Source organism: Schistocerca gregaria, chromosome 3, assembly GCF_023897955.1.
Source record: "Schistocerca gregaria isolate iqSchGreg1 chromosome 3, iqSchGreg1.2, whole genome shotgun sequence".
Lineage (NCBI taxonomy): Eukaryota > Metazoa > Arthropoda > Insecta > Orthoptera > Acrididae > Schistocerca > Schistocerca gregaria.
This window is the reverse complement of record NC_064922.1, coordinates 947,787,713-947,808,784: the sequence shown is the minus strand read 5'-3', so window position 1 is coordinate 947,808,784 and position 21,072 is coordinate 947,787,713. Positions and strand designations below refer to the sequence as shown.

At 40.6% G+C, this 21,072-nt stretch overlaps 1 protein-coding gene across 3 annotated transcripts in view; it reads right to left on the bottom strand.

Moving 5' to 3' along the window:
- Positions 1–21,072, bottom strand: part of LOC126355880 (intraflagellar transport protein 172 homolog) — a 372,812-nt gene that overhangs the window by 310,536 nt on the left and 41,204 nt on the right. For 2 of the 3 annotated variants that reach the window (XM_050006382.1, XM_050006381.1), the window contains one exon: positions 7,548–7,702. The exons of the other annotated variant lie outside the window; for it this stretch is intronic. The gene's annotated coding sequence lies outside the window, so the exon portion shown is untranslated. The remainder of the gene's footprint in view (positions 1–7,547; positions 7,703–21,072) is intronic. 3 annotated transcript variants of the gene reach the window in all.

The window sequence follows — 21,072 nt, the reverse complement described above, 5'->3', positions numbered from 1 at the left end:
CTTCCAAAACAACAAAACCTGTCTTCCAAACCATACATGTGGTTACAGTGTTGCCAGATTGTCACTCTTTAACGTCTTTTTTCTGCCAGATATACTTGCTGGAAAAAATTTTGGGACAGACTTTTTTTTTATCACTGGCCAGTGTTCACTCTGTCTGCTTGCTGGGGGTCTCATCCGAGATGTGGAGGAGGCCCTACCGGCGGCGATAAAGAGCACTGGGTGCACTTGACTGCAAACTGTTGCTCATGTCTGCACCAATGACTCCTGCCGTCTGGGTTCAGAGGTCATCCTCAGTTCGTACAGGCGGTTGGCGGAATTGGTGAAGGCGGAAAGCCTCGCTCGCGGGGTGGAATCAGAGATAACTATTTGTAGTATCGTTCCCAGAACCGATCGTGGTCCTCTGGTTTGGAGCCGAGTGGAAGGCTTAAGCCAGAGGCTCAGACGATTCTGCAGAGAGCTGGGGTGCAAATTTCTTGACCTCCACTGTCGGGTGGAGAAATGTAGGGTCCCCCTGAATAGGTCAGGCGTGCACTACACGCCGAAAGTGGCTACAAGGGTAGCGGAGTATGTGTGGAGTGCACATGGGGTTTTTTTAGGTTAGAGAATTCCCTCCCTAGGCCCGACAAGACGCCTCCTGAGACGCGGCAAGTTAGGAGTAGTCAAAATGCAACAGGGAATAATAGTATTAATGTGCTAATAGTAAACTGCAGGAGCATCTATAGAAAGGTCCCAGAACTGCTCTCATTAATAAACGGTCACAACGCCCATATAGTACTAGGGACAGAAAGTTGGCTGAAACCAAACGTAAACAGTAATGAAATGCTAAACTCAGATTGGAATGTATACCGCAGGGACAGGCTGGACAGTGAAGGAGGAGGCGTGTCTATAGCGATAAGAAGTGAAACAGCATCGAAGGAAATTGACGGAGATCCGAAATGTGAAATGATTTGGGTGAAGGTCACAGTTAAAGCAGGCTCAGTCATGGTAATTGGATGTCTCTATAGGCCCCCGGGCTCAGCAGCTGTTGTGGCTGAGCACCTGAAGGATAATTTGGAAAATATTTCGAGTAGATTTCCCCACCATGTTATAGTTCTGGGTGGAGATTTTCATTTGCCAGATATAGACTGGGAGACTCAAACGTTCATAACGGGTGGCTGGTACTAAGAACCCAGTGAAATTTTTTTAAGTGCTTTATCTGAAAACTACCTTGAGCAGTTAAACAGAGAACCAACTTGTGGCAATAACATATTAGACCTTCTGGTAACAAACAGACCCGAACTATTTGAAACAGTTAATGCAGAACAGGGAATCAGCAATCACAAAGCGGTTACTGCATCGATGATTTCAGCCGTAAATAGAAATATTAAAAAAGGTAGGAAGATTTTTCTGTTTAGCAAAAGTGACAAAAAGCAGATTACAGAGTACCTGATGGCTCAACACAAAAGTTTTGTCTCAAGTACAGATAGTGTTGAGGATCAGTGGACAAAGTTCAAAACCATCGTACAATATGCATTAGATGAGTATGTGCCAAGCAAGATCGTAAGAGATGGAAAAAAGCCACCGTGGCACAATAACAGAGTTAGAAAACTGCTGCGGAAGCAAAGGGAACTTCACAGCAAACATAAACATAGCCAAAGCCTTGCAGACAAACAAAAATTACGCGAACTGAAATGTAGTGTGAGGAGGGCTATGCGAGAGGCATTCAATGAATTCGAAAGTAAAGTTCTATGTACTGACTTGGCAGAAAATCCTAAGAAATTTTGGTCTTATGTCAAAGCGGTAGTTGGATCAAAACAAAATGTCCAGACACACTGTGACCAAAATGGTACTGAAACAGAGGATCACAGACTAAAGGCCGAAATACTAAATGTCTTTTTCCAAAGCTGTTTCACAGAGGAAGACTGCACTGTAGTTCCTTCTCTAGATTGTCGCACAGATGACAAAATGGTAGATATCGAAATAGACGACAGAGGGATAGAGAAACAATTAAAATCGCTTAAAAGAGGAAAGGCCGCTGGACCTGATGGGATACCAGTACGATTTTACACAGACTACACGAAGGAACCTGCCCCCCTTCTTGCAGAGGTGTACCGTAGGTCTCTAGAAGAGCGTAGCATTCCAAAGGATTGGAAAAGGGCACAGGTCATCCCCATTTTCAAGAAGGGACGTCGAACAGATGTGCAGAACTACAGACCTATATCTCTAACATCGATCAGTTGTAGAATTTTGGAACACGTATTATGTTCGAGTATAATGACTTTTCTAGAGACTAGAAATCCAGTCTGTAGGAATCAGCATGGGTTTCAAAAAAGACGGTCGTGTGAAACCCAGCTCGTGCTATTTGTCCACGAGACTCAGAGGGCCATAGACACGGGTTCTCAGGTAGATGCCGTGTTTCTTGACTTCCGCAAGGCGTTCGATACAGTTCCCCACAGTCGTTTAATGAACAAAGTAAGAGCATATGGACTATCAGATCAATTGTGTGATTGGATTGAGGAGTTCCTAGGTAACAGAACGCAGCATGTCACACTCAATGGAGAGAAGTATTCCGAAGTAAGAGTGATTTCAGGTGTGCCGCAGGGGAGTGTCATAGGACCATTGCTATTCACAATATACATAAATGACCTGGTGGATGACATCAGAAGTTCACTGAGGCTTTTTGCAGATGATGCTGTGGTGTATCGAGAAGTTGTAACAATGGAAAATTGTACTGAAATGCAGGAGGATCTGCAGCGAATTGACGCATGTTGCAGGGAATGGCAACTGAATCTCAATGTAGACAAGTGTAATGTGCTGCGAATACATAGAAAGATAGATCCCTTAACATTTAGCTACAAAATAGCAGGTCAGCAACTGGAATCAGTTAACTCCATAAATTATCTGGGAGTAGGCATTAGGAGTGATTTAAAATGGAATGATCATATAAAGTTGATCGTCGGTAAAGCAGATGCCAGACTGAGATTCATTGGAAGAATCCTCAGGAAATGCAATCCGAAAACAAAGGAAGTAGGTTACAGTACGCTTGTTCGCCCACTGCTTGAATACTGCTCAGCAGTGTGGGATCCGTACCAGATAGGGTTGATAGAAGAGATAGAGAAGATCCAACGGAGAGCAGCGCGCTTTGTTACAGGATCATTTAGTACTCGCGAAAGCGTTACGGAGATGATAGATAAACTCCAGTGGAAGACTCTGCAGGAGAGATGTTCAGTAGCTCGGTACGGGCTTTTGTTAAAGTTTCAAGAACATACCTTCACCGAAGAGTCAAGCAGTATATTGCCCCCTCCTACGTATATCTCGCGAAGAGACCATGAGGATAAAATCAGAGAGATTAGAGCCCACACAGAATCATACCGACAATCCTTCTTTCCACGAACAATATGAGACTGGAATAGAAGGGAGAACCGATAGAGGTACTCAGGGTACCCTCCGCCACACACCGTCAGGCGGCTTGCGGAGTATGGCTGTAGATGTAGATGCAGATATGGAGGGGCACTGTGAAGTCATAGTGCACAAATTTTGCTTCACCCTGGAGGGGGAAAAAAAAACAGAGTTTGTTCAGGTTGGGAATAAGTGTTGTCATTTGAAAACTCTGTTTCAAAATGAAGATGTTTCCAGTGATGACTTTTTGTGTTCTAAATGTTTTGACAGAATAACAACAATGATAGTATCTGAACAAAGTGAAGCCTCCCATGGTACATACGATGCAGATTTTGCATCAATAGGGGAAGAATTAAATACCCTGAATCATTCAACTACAGAGGTAGGCGTTAGTCCTGTTAAGAAATGATGATCAGTCAAGTCAAGTCATAAGCTCTATGTATCAAGAGAGTGTGGAGAAATTACTAAAGCTATGGATGAATACACTACAGGAAAACTGTCCACACTCATCAAAGTACAAATTTCATCTTCAGAAGAATATGAACCAAAGTACTCTTGCACCTCTTGCCAGGAATTTTTCATAAATATCAATTCAGCTGTTGAATATTGTGCATCCTACAGTGAAATGGCGCAAGTTTTAACTATTATTCCAGAGACATTGTCAAAGAAAACAATTTTGAACCATGTTCCATCAGTATGAAAGTACATGGTAAGCAAATCAAGAAATGTGAGGTCCGTAAAAGGAGTCTTTAGAAGACCTCACTATTATGGTCATCCTGTAGAAGCAGCCCAAGTTCAAATAGTGTAGTCACTTTAAATGGAAGATAAAATGTTCTCGCCAGAGTGCCAACAAAAAAGACACTGTAACTGTAAAACAGTTTAAAGTCAAAAAGTTGTGAAAGTGAAGAGGGTCATGACTCGCAGTATTAAAGAAAGTTTTGCAATTTATAAGCGCAACTATAAAACTTCACATATTGGAAGATCAAAATTTTATACACTATGACCTAAGTGGGTAGTTACATACCAACCTAGAGATGTCTGTTTAAGTGTGTTTTGCACAAATTTTTAACTTTGTGTGGTAACTTTGAAGAACTTACTGGAGCATGTGACATATGAGACATTGGTTGGGTGTGTGAAGTCATTAGTAGTTTGTGATGTAAAGCAACAGACTTGTTTGCTTCAAGAATGTGGTGACTGTCCTGGAAAGGGAGGACTGTAGAGATGCTTGGCCTGGAAGACGTAGCAGATAACTCTGCAGAAATTACAAATGTGATGTGGGAGGAAAATAAACTAACTAAGAAAACTGCTGCCTTTGACAGTTTCATTGATGAACTTGGTAAATGGTCAGCGAAAGCAGTGTGGCGTCGATAGGTCACATTGACCACGTAAAGCATGATCTTTGAACTCTAACTGCTCTGACGAGCCACCATGTTAATGTTCCTTGTACAGTGTACATGTGTACCTTTCTTCGTGCTGAAATATATGTATGTATAAACATTTATGGGAACAGCTTGCTGCGTATACAGTTACCCGTATTCCCATTCCCCATAGCAGTAACACACCAGCAGCTGAAGAAATTGCAACAACAACACATTGCAGAAGTGAAAGGGTGTGTGATTTTGCTGAGAACTTGTCTGTAATTCTCCCACAAGAAGCATCAGGGTATCTAGGAGTAATGACCAGGTTAAAATTTTTACAGGAGTGACATATTTTCAAAACAAGACAACAAGTTTCACTAGCTTTTATTCAATCTGTATGTATGTATATAATTTTATAATCTTATTAAGCAAAATAATGTTTTTGTTATAAAGATGTGTTGATACCAATGATAAAATTTTGTACATGATGTATACAAATAATATTTTACACTGTTTTGTACTTTGACAAGTCCAATATCATGATTGTGATAATACAGGTGCTAAATAAATAAATAAAAGTGTTGCAGTTACAAGTGATGACACAGGATGTGACTCAGTACATGCTTTGCTAGCAATGCACAAAATTCTTCAACTGCAAACAGGGCGGAAGATCACCATAATTTTTTATGGTGCTCCTAGTCATTTTAAAAGTCGCAAACAGCTGTTTGAACTGAGCAAGTCGCTTGCGCCAGTTGGCTGGGCACACAGTGCTACTTGTCACAGGAAGGGGCCTTGTTACGGTGTAGGAGGCACGCTGAAGCATCATGCTACATAACATAATCTTTCCAGACAAAATACAGCTGCAATTCAGAATGCTGAGGATTTTACGAGAGTCATGAAATCTTACACATCCACAGCCCTCAGTCTTTTATCCAAAGAGAAAATCGAAGAATTCTGTGGGCAGAAAAAGAGGAATGGTCCAAACAAACCACTCCAGAAGACACATTTTTGGACGCAAAGTGATGGGTGAACTCATATTGCACACCTTTTAAAGAGCAAGAGAGAGGAAATTTCATTTGTTCAGCCAACACCTCAGAAACAGCAGGATAATATTCAGATTCACAACCTGAGAAGGGTGATGTTTGAGGCATGTGTGTATGACTGTGGCTGGTGGATTGCAGAGATTATAGACATCAGTTAGAAGTTAAACGTAAGTGTAGTGAACTTTATGCTACCACATGGACCAGCTGCTGAATATAGGTTTCCAGCTGAAGGACAGAGACAATGCCATCAGTGCTCACTTCCTGTTCACATTGTTTTGAAGATTGTAATTCTCCAGTTTCTATTGTTTCTACAGGGAGGCATCACTCTATATCAAAGGAAGATACTGAAACAGTGGAACACAGTTTTAGTTCATTGACTGGCTAATTTCAGTACAAAACAGAGTGTGCAGAAGTTGTATAAATTGAAGTCTTTGGACCTTTCACATACATTTGGGAACTAGGGCTATTTAAAATGCTTGAAAAATTAGTCTCATACCAGTAGGCCTACTTATCTTTCAAAACTAAAATTGTGTTAAATAAGGCTAAGTTTCGATTTTATGAGCCTGTTATGTGATAATGTGGTAGTAAACAGATTTTATGTATGGCAGAAATTTCAACTGACTATAAAACATGTTCAACCTAGAAGTGGAAGCTCTCCTTTTCAGGGAATGTAGAACTATAGTGAACTAATCAATACGAAAAAATCTAAAGTTTATGGATTGGCAGTTTCGGAAATGAAAAAATTCCCTAAGTTATACAAAAAAAATTCAGAATGCTATAGAAAAAGAACTTTGACAGATAAGTCCAAACGGAGAATTGACAGATAAGTCCAAACGGAGAATTTCTCTGTAATCAAAGGGCAATTAGCTTTCAATTTTTTTTTTTAAAAAAAAAGTACCTTGAACTGTTCCAGAGATACATTTTAAATTTTTTTTCCAAAATTCGGTATCTTCAAAATGGTATGCGCAGTGTCATCTTTGGAGGGCTGTATCGGAGAAGAAATTTTTTTGGAGAAAACAAAAAAACACGTGTTCCTTACTTAGACCTTCATTTTAACATATGCTAAATTCAATAACATCCGAGACTATGAAGGCAAGATTTTTTCCTAGCCTGTCTGAATTGATATGGACTTTGCCATTCATGATGTCATTTTTTTGTACAACGCGAAACATACAATATGAATAAAGCGTAGGCAACCGTCACACTGTCGATCATTTCTATCTATTATGCTTTAATTTCCATAGTTATGCAATTGAGACAACATAAATATAGTATAGACACATTATTCAGTGGCTGCTTTTCAACGAAAAAAAAAGATGCGACTTTCTGTTCTTACATTTAATCAAAACTGTCTTAACAAACTATTTTACGAAAGAAATTAATGGAGCAGATATATAAACGACACTGAATTTGCTAAATGTCTTGTCACTAAATGTTTTTTCTGTAAGAAGGGTTCAAGCTACTACTTGATTGCCAGTAGGCCTACGCGGGGGATTAGGTACCGGTAAGTAGTGATCGCTACACAAGTTTACAGTGAAGAAACGTTTCAGTAATACATAGGAAGTCAGCTACTTATATTTATTACGTAAAGTGGTGAAAAGTTCGTAACTGCTCTTCGTTAAAAACCGGCTTGCTTACAACAATACTGTATCATTATTGCTACTCTTGGAACGACGACTACAATCATTTTTGTCATTTGACTGCTGTAAACACACTTACGTTAAAACTTATACAGCTGAAGATCCATTACAACTAAACTTTTAATTACCTCTTCCGTCTACAGCGACTTTTCAACCTGCAAAATATCAAACTCAGCGCCGCTTGCAAATCTCAGCGACCTTTAAGGCGTCATGGTTGCCAACATTCCCGTAACCGATAGCGAATTATGTTTTAGGAATAAATTAGCAGGTCTCGTTGACGACACTGTAACAAAATATCTAAAGTCACATTTATTGACAAAATTTCTCAGATGTTGAAAATAAAAGAACTGATGTAAGACAATTGATCGGACTAGTGCCTTTATTCTTTAACTTTTTATTTTATTACTTGCTACTAGTAGAATAAATGGCAAAATTAACTTGATGCTAGTATTTTCTTGCAACCAGAATTTTATCAAGCATATTTACAGCTTTCCTTAAAGACCGCTGCATGCGTAATAATCCGTCTGTGTACGCAGTTCTCGTGCGTTTACAAGACACACTCGTACGTGACAGTATGCAAGGCGGACGAAACATTAATGGCAAAGTTTCGGGAGAAATTTATAGAGTGCAGATGTTGTGTGTAGCATTGTAGATACGAGAAATGAAGCACTTGTTGTATTTTTAACGACTCCATAATGGTTTCATGTTGAATATAGAGAGAGTAAAAAATAAATATTTCACGAAAAAAAGTACGCCGACCTTCTTATTTCAGTTTTTAGGTTTTATTTCCGTCACTTATTTATAATGAAACCGTAAAACTAAGCTTCTGTGTGCCTACAGGTGTAACTTTGCATCAGTTTTAAAATAATATTCAATGCTGCCTTGCTCTTTTTCCAACAGTCGTCAAACTGCGGGCCGCATGCGTCCCAAATCAAGTACTAATATTCGTGCGGCCCGTGATTCTCAGACGTATTTTATTATAATGTGCATCTAGCAGTTAACAGCCGGATCCAAAAATGACAAATGACATTAGAGCTTCTTGAGGGTATAGTTCTCGCATACTGCTTAAATAAGGGCTTAGTCGTTATATGCCACATAGACTCTGTCATATACCATCAAGCCGAGCAGCAGAGCCCGAATTGGCACTCTCGGGAAACAGAAATGAAAGAACTTTATTTTTTTGAACTACACGTTCAATTAACAGGCGTCGGAAAGTTTATACATGAATGTAGGACGGTCCCTGAATGTAAGAGTGTCCCTCAAATATCATCATAGGTGAGACGGGAGAAAAACTGCTTTAAGTACGTACAAAATTCACGGACAAGTGTACGTTGTACAAAAGTCAAAGTATAAACATTGCCGCTGCTGCTGTTGCTGTGTACAGCGTCGCTGGTTGGCCCGTAATTACAACTTATACAGCCGTGATACCACCATTCGCAGACAGTAGACGACAGCGGTCCGACGCTAGAGCAGCCCCGTGGCAGAAGCGGAGCGTCGTCGAGAAAACGCGTAGGAAAATACACACGACGTCCACAACGAGTCGTGCGCCCGGAATGAGGTTGTACATCGGGTGATTTTTGCCTCAATGGTTGTGATTTTGGGGCCTGTACCGGAAGGTAGACCTGTCTTCTTGGTGCTTCCGCGAGAAGGACCCCCTGGAAGAAGTTGGCAGTGGGCTTGACGCGATCAAGAGGGATGGTTGTGCTTTTGCCATTCACTGCAATGTTTAGCATCCGCTTATCTCTTCTCAAAACACGGCATGAGCGAGTGTAAGGAGGCTGTAACAGTGGCTCCACACCGTCCACGCGTAGCATTACATGTGCGCAATCATCCAAGTCATGATGCACGTAATTAGGTGGCATGTCTGGAGGCTTTGAGAGGACGGATATGAGCTATGTTGTGCCTCAAACGTTGTATAAATTCTGGATGATCATGAGATAATGATTGCGGGCAGTTGACATCGATAATTTTTTCCGGGAGTTGTGATGCTCCCCACAAACAAGTTCTGCTGTGGAGGAACTCTTGTCTGAGTTGTAAGTGTTCTGCAGACCCAAAGGGTGCTGTGACACATAAGTGGAGCTTTGAGACACAGGTGCCATCACTCGATCACACTGTGGCGTCAATAGGTCATATCGACCATAGACAACATTAATCTTTAGGATTCAGGTCGCTCATCTGAGCCGCCACGTTAATTCAGTCTGTTCTTATATCTTGTACTGTGTGCACGTGTATGATAATTGTCGAAATATATGTATGTGCAGATATTAGTGGGGACAGTTTATTCCACATACTGCTATTCGTAACCTGTTGCCATAACATCATTGCTCGCTGGGTGATAGCTGGTGGTCTTACGGTGCGCATATCCACAGAACCCTGTTAGCTGAGCGAACAAATCAGACTCAAAATGTCGTCCACGGTTGGCTGTAATGTACAGAAGGCAACCAAATCTAGCTAATAAAATCGACACAAAAGCAGACACTAATGTTTCTGCAGAAACAGTGTCCACTCACACCACTTTGGGGCAATGAGTGAAATGATCTGTTTGGTTAGTAAGTAGCATTTATTGTTTGATGAAATCAGTGGTGCTACTACATGAATGTGCAGGTGCACAAAATATAAGGTTGTGCCTGGAAGATTACCAACAAACGTGCGCACAAAGTGAGACACTTTGTTATGATGGTGTTGCAGGCATGTATATATCCTTTCATGACAGTCTTTTTGAATACTGGACCATACATAATGCATCAACACTAGGTGTAAAGTTGGACGGACTCCAGGGTGACACAATTTATATAGGCTGTCGAGAGATTGTCTATGAAAGGCAGCTGGTAAGAAAAGGTGAGATCTTCCCTGAGAGATATCACAATACAGTTTGAATTCCTCACTAGGTACGCTGAGAAGTTGTAACTGTAACACAGATGTGTCATAAAGTAGAAAACTTGGGAGCTCTTGATCATCTTGCTGTGCCCAGCTGAGTTCCATGAAATCTACTGGCCGTGAGACACTGTTGACATGTGAGAGTCAATCAGCGACTACATAGATAATTCCCAAACTGCTTGATGTCTGTGCTGCATTGTGATATGAATTCCAAATGGCTTTACTGGCGAGGTAAGCATTTGTTGCTGTTCTGCTTAAAGGTGTACATCAGTGGTTTATGATCAGTTTAGATGGGGAATTCTCTTGGTTCTAACAGTGGTCGAAAGTATTCATACATGGGAAGAAACTCACCATTGTAGGTATCCCACTTCTACTGAGATGGTAACAGCTTCCGTGAATAGTATGCAAGCGGTTGTCATCAGTCACTTGACCACTGCTACATCATGCGGAGCTCATTACATCAGCCCACTGTACTTTTGGGCCAGATGGTGCTGCAGTTAATGGCAGTTGTAGTTCCGCTGAATGTAGTACACATCAGCAATAAATATTCGACATCCCCCCAGAAACCGGCGTATTTCCTTAAAGGTGTTCAGTTTAGGTGTCTGACCCTTACTATTAATGGCATGGAGGCCACAAAAGAAATTCCGTGGCCCAGGATTTTGTTCTCAGATTGCCCGAATACACACTTAGCCATTTCAAAATGCTTGTTGTTGATTTTGCTCCTTGGTAGCAGAAAAGATGAAAATTTCATCCCGGTATGCAAAACAAAATAGCATCTCTCACAGAACCAAATCGATAAACTGCTGCCATGTCTGAGCAACATAGGCCAAAGGTCACATACATGCTTCTGAACAACACAAACAGAGTGATGGTAGCCAGAATTTGAGTGTAAGCTTTGACACAATCAAGGACACTGAATATAGTGGCACCATTTAAGGCATAATTATAGCCCCGCAACAATGGTACAGGTCAATGGTCTGACACAACTCTGGCATTAAGTGAGTAATAATCCCCACATGAGCACAAGCTCCACACTTCTTATGCCCTAGTTGTAAAGGGGACAATGGTGGTCCACTTGATGATCAGATAATGCCTTCTCTCACCAAAATGTGAAACTCAGCTTTAGTGATAGGTGCCAAGCATCTAGACCTGCATGATGCAGGTGGGCCATTGGCAGTCTTAAGATGGTGGGCGCACTGTACTGCATAGCAACTGTTTAGGAGTGCCTGGAGGACTAATTAAAACTGAAAATTGTTGTAGCAGAGCTGTGTACTTACAGTTACCCTTCTGCATCAGCTCGGCCCTGTGAACTGCTGTGCTGCGACAGATTCCCATAGTAGTAAAGCCGGTAACACTATCCACTTGTTGAGCATTTGCCATATCTGGCAGCAGATGATAATATCGTAGAAAGTCAACTCCTATGACTGTCTTCGAGACTTCAGCGGCAGTGAAATCCCAGACAAAAGGGTGACATAGCTCCAGATCTAATACTGTTTGCTGGGTTCCGTAAGTTGACATGGGGGAATTGTCTGCCACCGTCAAACAGAATGCTATCAGTGATCTGCAGCAATGTGTTGAAGTTCACGCCAATATACTTACATAAGAGCCAGTGTCCACCAAATATTTTTGAACTGATTTTCTGTCGCTGATAAACAGGAGCCATGATGCTGACATGCACTCAGTTGCACCTAAGACCGGCTGCCACTGGTATTTGGGAAAGCACACGGTGCAGTACACTTCCATGCCTTGTACAAGCATGTGGACTGGTCTGCATTGGGGGATGCAGCATCAGTCAACAAACAGCTCCTAGTTACACATTAAGTTCCATAGGACCAAATTGAGTAGAAAATCTCTGAGGTCGTGGAACGTGTCAGTACATGAAATTAGAACATAAAAGTAATAATAGATAAAACTAATTTTTATGAAACCAAAAAGGTCACTCCATAAGTTTAAGTAAATGCAATCAACAATACAATAAGAATCAGCTTAATATTTTAAGGAATTCCTTGACAGAATAGAAGGAGTGGCCCATAAGGGAACTCTTCAGTTCTGACTTGAAAGCATGTGAATTACAGCTAAGCGTTTTTAATCTGAGGGGTAGCTTATTGAAAATGGATGCAGCAGTACACTGCATACCTTTTTGCACAAGAGTTAAGAAAGTCTGATCCAAATGCAGGTTTGGTTTCTGCCGAGTATTAACCGAGTGAAAGCTGCTTATTCTTGGAAATAAGCTAATATTGCTAACAAGAAATGACAGTAAGGAATATATATATATATATATACTGAGACGCCAATGTCAAAATATCCAGACTTGTGAACAGGGGTTGACAAGATGTTTGTGAACTTACGCCACTTGTTGCCCAAACCACTCGTTTCTCAGCCCAAAATATCCTTTTCAAATGGGAAGAGTTAACCCACAATATAATACCATACGATATAAGTGAATGAAAATAAGAAAAGTAGACTAATTTTCATGTCGCACGATCACTCACTTGTGATACCACTTGAATAGCAAAAATGGCAGTATTAAGTCTTTGAACAAGATCCTGAACATGGGCTTTCCACGACAGATTACTATCTATCTGAATACCTAGAAATTTGAACTGTTCAGTTTCACTAATCATATGCCTGTTCTGTGAAATTAAAACATCAGGTTTTGTTAAATTGTGTGTAAGAAACTGTAAAAACTGAGTCTTACTCTATTGTTGCTGACACTGGTTTTGTGCCAACGGTTTGCTAATTTGCGTGCACAGTAAATCCACTTTTGCCACTAATGAGTCATACTCTGTGCACATAACTGCTACTGTCACTATTGTACTGCTGTACAGTTATGTTAATGTGATAAACAGAACAGGGGCAATGGCATCTGTATTCAGTCTGTGAGCTCTGCAAGGCTGTCTGATGGTATCTCCATTTGTGGCACTATTAACACCTTAACCTATGGTGGTAAACGACTGCTCCAAATGGTGCACACCAAATTATCTGGGACACTACTGGTGTTTACCTTTCTCCTTGGGAGAAGGTACTGTGACAGCTTGTGGTGATCTGTCAAGAATATTGCTCAAGCGTGTAGAACCCGTACCAAATATGACAAACAAGGGATATTAAAAATTACAACAAAATACTGCACCTTGGACAAAGCCACAGTAATTAAAGAAAACACATTTAAAGTCTCCCATCAAATCATCTAAAGCTTGTGAATAAAAAAGATGAACTTCTCATATCCATTCAGGAAACTGGAAAGGTAGATGAAATTTCAGGAGGTCTATTGTGCCTGTCAGAACATCATGTGGAAATCACTGAAATGATTAGATTCATGGTTATGGGTACAAGCTAATATCATACTGCAGCAAAGCAATGAAAAGGAAGTGGGAGAAGCTCTGTATCCAAGATATGGAGTTAGATCCCAGGCTCTTCAGGTAAACAAACACTGTGTTCAACACCTTTTTGAATATTGTGCCCCAATAATGTATCAGAAAATGAATAAGCTAGTAGTACTTGTAGTCTACAGATGACTGGCAGGACGTATTTTAAGCTTCTTAAGTTAGCAACAGTTTTGATAAGGTTGTGCAGACTTAGCTGAAAAATCATTATTTGTGAAGATTTACATCAATTTTCTGTCAGATAATCATGATTGAGTGTACCCAGATTTATTGAAGGCCTTGGAATATTATCCACTGAATGACATAGTGCAAAAGCCTCCGACAATTTGCTTTTAGACCCAAAAACCAGCAAAGATTTAGCTGTAAAATCAATAGTCAACAATCTGTCTGACAATGACGGTTCTAACATCACTTCATCCACCTGTCCTAGAGCCTTTTGGGTATGTTCAAATTCTGGTACTCATCTTACACCCTGAAGTATCTAACTTTGGACAAAGTGAAGGAGGCATAGATGAATTAATTGTACTTATCTTTTGGATGATGAAGTTATGATAATAGCCTCCCAGGCTACTGCTTCTTCTTCTTGTGCAAGCTTGTAAAAATAGGTTTCAGTAGTAGTTTTAAGTTGAAGTTTACCTTTAAATAAATAATCTTAGTCGTGATATCATTTTCCATCAGAGGGTTTAATTGTAGATGCCAATACACTTCATAACTGATTACAATATTCACGTATAATAGTGATGAAAACAGTTTATAGAGTGACCCTTTTTCACACATCTGCTTTCATGCATCCCGGACAACCGAGCGCGTCATTTGCATTGATCCATCAAAGACCTCATAAAACCTCCAGGTTCAGGCTTGAGTTATTATTCTGGTTTTAGTTTATACACTTCTCAAATAGGTTAATGTCATTTTAAAACCAGAAAATTGTGAAACATACAGATTGAGAGTAATGCTTATGGTAACTACTGGTAATTATTTATAGGAATATGATGTTTATATTGTGTTAACAATAGTATACTTAATTTGATTTGGGTGTGTTTTCCACTTTGATTATCAAATAGGTGTTTTGCAGTTTTATGTTTTCTATGAATAGGTTGCATCTGTTTTATGTTATCTGTCAGAATTTACAAATAATAAAAGTAATTTTGGCGTGAAGAGTTTTGAGAACCAACTATGTTTTTGAATTCAAAATTACAACACAATTTTCATATTTCAAATTTGGTTATTTTCTATTTGGGATAGAACTGATGAAAACTAGGAAGCATCTCCTAAGTTTTCAGATGATAAATAAATCTGTAAAAGATAATTTAATTAAAAATTTAACATTGTTCCATAATTTGTTACTTCTACCTTTTGGTTCATTATTGAAATTAATATGGCTGCTCATAAGTTAGTTTACTTGTAACATGAATTTTGCCTGTTTCAAAATTTATGTTTTTTCAATAATTGTGCAGTTGCAAATTTGGTTGTAAGCTTACAATGAAAACATTTTCGATAAGCTGTAAAATCTGTATTATATTTCTTGTCTATAGACCTTATAGTGTGTCTACAGATGTTATCTGTCAAAAAATATTGTGTGAACAGATTGTAAAGATGAACAAGAAAGTTTTACTGAATCTACCGATACCTTATATAATCAGACGTCAACAATAATATTTACTGACCAGTTGGGTACATATCATAAAAGAAAAGTTTTGTTTCACAGATTCATAAACAGTGACTCAATCATAGTGCTCAGAGAGAACTTATATGATGAACAGTGGAGAGAAAGTTAGAAAGCAGGCAGTGCTGATGAAAAATTTCTCTTTCTTAAACATATTGCTACATCTAAAACAAATACTGAGAAAACTGAATAGAAGCAAGGATAAAGGATATTGTTGTATTAACACGATTCACGTTGTCCATCACACTTCACACAGAGTAGACTGGGAAGTGTCTGCCAGGCATGCCCGATGTAAACTGACTGGGCACAGCCTGTGCTGCCTGACTTGTTGTTCTGTGAGCAGAGGGCGCAGCCGAATTCTCGCGTGCCCTCTGGTGGATAGGACTCTACTTGCGGCAACTACCGTCCGTGACGCGCCGTGCCGATGTGCGCCTCCCGCGATCTTTCTGGTGGCTACTGCACTCCTCCTCCTTCGGGGGATGAAGCCACTGTGATCCACTGCGTTGGAAGGTGGAGCGCCATCCAGTAGTGATGACCTCCACATCCATTGGAATGCTGGAGTCGGGGGGATCTGCCAACCCTCGAGCTGGAACCTTCGAATACGGTTGGAAGTGACCCACACAAGAGGCCCCCATCGTCCCACCACCGGAGCCCGGGACAGAACGGGCGACAAGCTGTCAAACACTGGACTGTGTTACATGTCGGGAGGGGCAAGACCCAGTGGCAGGGACGATGGGGAAGGCTCAGCCACAGGTGAACCAGCCTCCTGAGAAATCGGGCCTGCGAGGGGGGCCGGCTCTCGCCGGGGCATCTATAACGATGGCGATGGCGATGCCGGTGCTAGAGTTACTGGAGGCCGCCGAGGCTGAGAACCATGCAGTGTGGCGGAGTCACAGGTGGGAGGGGCGGTAGCGGCCCCTGATAAAACAACACGGGTGACAGCAAGGGGGAGGCCGGCACCTGAGGGGTCAGAGGGTGGGTGCCCAAACGTGGACGTAGCTGATTTTGGTGACGACGTACCTCACGGTCCCCCCACCTGCGAGGTATAGAGCCGGCGGCCATTGCAGCGCAGGACCACCGCTGATATCCGATGTGGATTGCGACCAAACCCACATGCCCAGACCGACATACCTGGTGGAAAGCTGGGTACCCTGTTTTGCAAAGACTGGCGAGGACCAGGCCGGAGGAGGTGCAGCTGAGTCCTAGGCTGGCGCCCGTGGAGGAGGTCTACAGGGCTGCATTCTCCCATCGGTGTGGTTCGATATGACGTCAGGAGAAACGTCAAGGCCTCCAACACAGGAAATTCGTGAACGTACTTTTTCATCTGCATCTTAAATGTGCGCACCATGCACTCGGCTTCCCCATTAGTTTGTGGATGAAAGGGGGGAGAGCAAATGTGCCGAATACCGAAGCACCTACAAAAATCCTGGAAGGTCTGCGAAATAAACTGAAAACTTGAAAGGCATCCAATCCAAAAAGGTTAGCGGAGCTAGCATCACTGGCAACAATAAAAGTAAGAGGCTGAGTGACTGATTTGTAAGTAACATCAGTAGTGAATTGACCCAGTAGGGGAATGAAATGTTTACCATAACCACGGAGATGCCAGTAAACTGGCGCCAACAGGGGTGACCCAAGGTCGGAGTAAGTTTGTGCATTCAACAAGGAAACTGCCGCACCCGTATCTACCCAGCAGTTGTAATCGGCGCGACCAAGCCGACACCTTGATAAAGACTTTGTGTGCTGATGCGTCGGGCGCCTGGCCTGATGAAACTTCCTGAATGTCAATGTCCATGACCTCTGACTTTGAGAATATATTTGAGGAGGGCCTGGGGCGTGTTTCAGACTTTGATGCTCACTTAACGTTGAAGGCGTCAGCTCGCCCACATTTTCTATGAGCGAGGCAGATCCCCTTGGCTCTCCGCCCTCAGGTAAAAGCAGAGCTAGACCGGCTGACAGCCCTAGGGTTCATTCTTCCCATTTCTTCTAGTGAGTGAGCTTCGCCCCTCGTTATTGTCAGGAAACCCTCAGGAAAATTACGTCTTTGTGGCGATTTAATTGCCACCATTAATTCCCAAATGGTGGTGGGCACCTATCTCTTGCCTCGTTTTGATGAATTGTTCTCTGACATGGCGGGAGGCCAATATTTTTCGAAAATATCTTTTGGAGGTTTATCATCAGATACCACTAGATGAGGACTCCAAACGGCTGGCAGTCGTCAACACCCCGTTTGGCCTTTACCAATACTAGCGGTTGGCCTTCGGAATATCCAGTGGCCCGGCGATATTTCAGCGTTATCTTGAGCACGTCACGTCGACAATCCCATCCTCATCGCCAATTGTGTATTAACACAATCTAATTCAGAGAAAAAGCAGCAGTCAAGTCTGAAACTTCAATACTCCCAGTATACCGAAATCCTCCACTCTTGTCACATTAGAAAAAAGTCATGTACTATGATTTTTAAAAAAAAAAATGTTTGGAAAATTAGTAAATAAAAAACAAACACAACTAGTAATTCAAATGCAGCTGGTCCTCCAGGAATAGAAATGGCTCTGACAGAAGTATTATGTCCTCACAGTGCCTGCAAACATTGCACCCACTAATAAACTACCAAATGCAGATGCATTAGATTTACTTACGCACACACTGCAAGCAGCACCAAGAGACATTAGTTTCAAAACTACAACCCCTAAGCAGGTTACTAAAAAGTAGTAATTCTGTTGGCTATGGTGGGTTTTTAGAAGAGCATTAAAATCTTGTGCTGATCTGATAAGATTACCATTAGCTGTCTTCATAATTAGACAGTGACTCTGAGAATGTTTCCTGACAAACTTAAATATGATGTAGTAACACCAGTCTACAAAACTGAAAATAATTACAGACCCTATATCATTCCTTCCAGTCTTTTCACAAATGTTTCAGAAAATGGCCTACGATAGAATACTGATTCATTTAACTGAGAAGAACTTTTAACCACATCTCTGTTTGGCTTTTGTAAAGAGTCTCCATACATAAGATAATACAAGAACTCAAAAATGAAGTGTTAGCAGAACTAAACAAGAAAAAATTATTCAGCTGTTATATTCTGTAGCATTGCTAAAGCCGTTGATTGCGCGATCACAAATTTTACTTAGCAAACTAAGGTGTTACAGCATTAATGGCATCTCTCCTGCATGAATGGAATCCTACTTCCATAACAGAAAGTAGTGTGTCTCATTAACAGACTGTATCTCATGCATAAAAATAAGCTCAGAATGGGGGAACATAACATGTGGATTGCCACACTGATGGGTACTAGTCCTACTTATGTTCCGATGGATTTAAAAGACAGTTCAAAATCTGCACTGTTTGCTGATGACACAAACAAACTAATCAAGCATCCAAAGTCGATCCTAGAACACACATCTCAGATGGTAGGTGAACAGACCTACAAGTGGTTCCATAGCTAACAGTTTAAACCTTAATCTCACAAACAGTACTGTTATACAGTTTCAGACAAGTTGAAGTAGACATTAATGGTTATAAACTGAAAGAAGGATGGTGTGTAAAATTCCTTGGGGTCAAGGTGGATAACAAGTTAAAACAGAGTCAACACATAGGTGAGCTAATGCAGCAGTTATAGTATCGCCAGTTCTTAAACGTGTTGTAACAATAAATTAATAAAGACCAAAAACTTCAAGATCATTGATTGCTTGTGAAGAAAACATATTTTCAATTATTAATTACTGGAACAGGTAATGCCACATTCATTGTTTTTGTTTATTTTGGGTTATTAATTGTCAGTAAGTGTTTCTATCTGACTGCTGCAAATTTCCTGACTTCAAATTCCATTTCTTCATCACTTGAACTATTTTTTAACAAAAATATTACTTATTTAATGCTGCCACTATTTTCAGCATTACTGACAAGGGGAGGCCACGATGTTGGGATCATGGATTTACTTCAAGCTTTGTAAACCTTTACTACGCCATTAAAACAACGTACTGTACAAGTAGTAAGGTGCACTACTCTGGCAATTCCAAGAAAATCACAAGAGAAGTTTTACATGAATATAAGGTAACTGACATATCTGTGCAAAGCCAATGGCCGTAAGAAGTCATTGTGGTCAAGTGGTTGATAGGGGCCAATGCCTGAGGTGGTGGAGCTTTTCTTTTTGGATTTCTTCTTCACAATTTAGGCTAAGTGGTGGTGGCGTTATCTTCCTTTCTTTCTTTGCTGTAGGTAATTTCAGGAATGCGAGGATAAACTATCCAAAAAAATGTGGTTAGCATTTGTGCAATGCAAGGGTTGTTAACAAGATAGCAGTTCAAATCCTAACACTTATTTTTTAATCTATATTTTTTCATCACTGGTCACGTTATTTAATTTGTATGACATTTTAGAGGCAATATAATGACAAAAGCTCACATGGATTTTCATGAAATTGTAATGAATTTCGTATGTTATTTGGCTTTTCACTTTTTGTAATTAAATTTTCAAGGATGAGGGACAAACTTGGAAAGCCCATATCAAATCTCAATAAATGATGAGGCAAATGATGTTATTCACAATCAGTAATATAGTAAGTCACAATGTGTCAGACCACAAGAGTAATGTACAATTACTCATCAGATGTGCTCCCAACATCATGTTTCAGGATGGTATTTCTCATACAGAGAGGGAAAACTTAAATTGAAACTTCATGCAAATAAAAATGGTTCTTTTCATTATGTTATCTCTCAGATCTCACACAAATTAAATAATATGATGAATGATTAAAAAAATACATTGATAATTGAGCTTTATTGGGAGTTGAACTATCACCTCATACACACTCATCTTGTTGTTATTGTTGTTGTTGTTGTTGTTGTGGTCTTCAGTCCTGAGACTGGTTTGATGCAGCTCTCCATGATACTCTATCCTGTGCAAGCTTCTTCATCTCCCAGTACGTACAGCAACCTACATCCTTCTGAATCTGCTTAGTGTATTCATCTCTTGGTCTCCCTCTACGATTTTTACCCTCCACGCTGCCCTCCAATGCTAAATTTGTGATCCCTTGATGCCACAGAACATGTCCTACCAGCCGATCCCTTCTTCTTGTCAAGTTGTGCCACAAACTCCTCTTCTCCCCAATTATATTCAATACCTCCTCATTAGTTATGTGATCTAGCCATCTAATCTTCAGAATTCTTCTGTAGCACCACGTTTCAAAAGCTTCTATTCTCTTCTCTATTTATCATCTATGTTACACTTCTATACATGGCTACACTCCATACAAATACTTTCAGAAATGACTTCCTGATACTAAAACCTATACTCGATGTTAACAAACTTCTTTTCTTCAGAAACGCTTTCCTTGGCATTGCCAGTGTACATTTTATATCCTCTCTACTTCAACCATCATCAGTTATTTTGCTCCCCAAATAGCAAAACTCTTTTACTACTTTAAGTGTCTCATTTCATAATCTAATTCCCTCAGCATCACCCGACTTAATTCGACTACATTCCATTATCCTCGTTTTGCTTTTGTTGATGTTCATCTTATATCCTCATTTCAAGACACTGTCCATTCTGTTCAATTGCTCTTCCAAGTCCTTTGCTGTCTCTGACAGAATTACAATGTCATCGGTGAACCTCAAAGTTTTTATTTCTTTTCCATGGATTTTAATTCCTACTCCAAATTTTTCTTTTGTTTCCTTTACTGCTTGCTCAATATACAGATTGAATAACATCGGGGATAGGCTACAACCC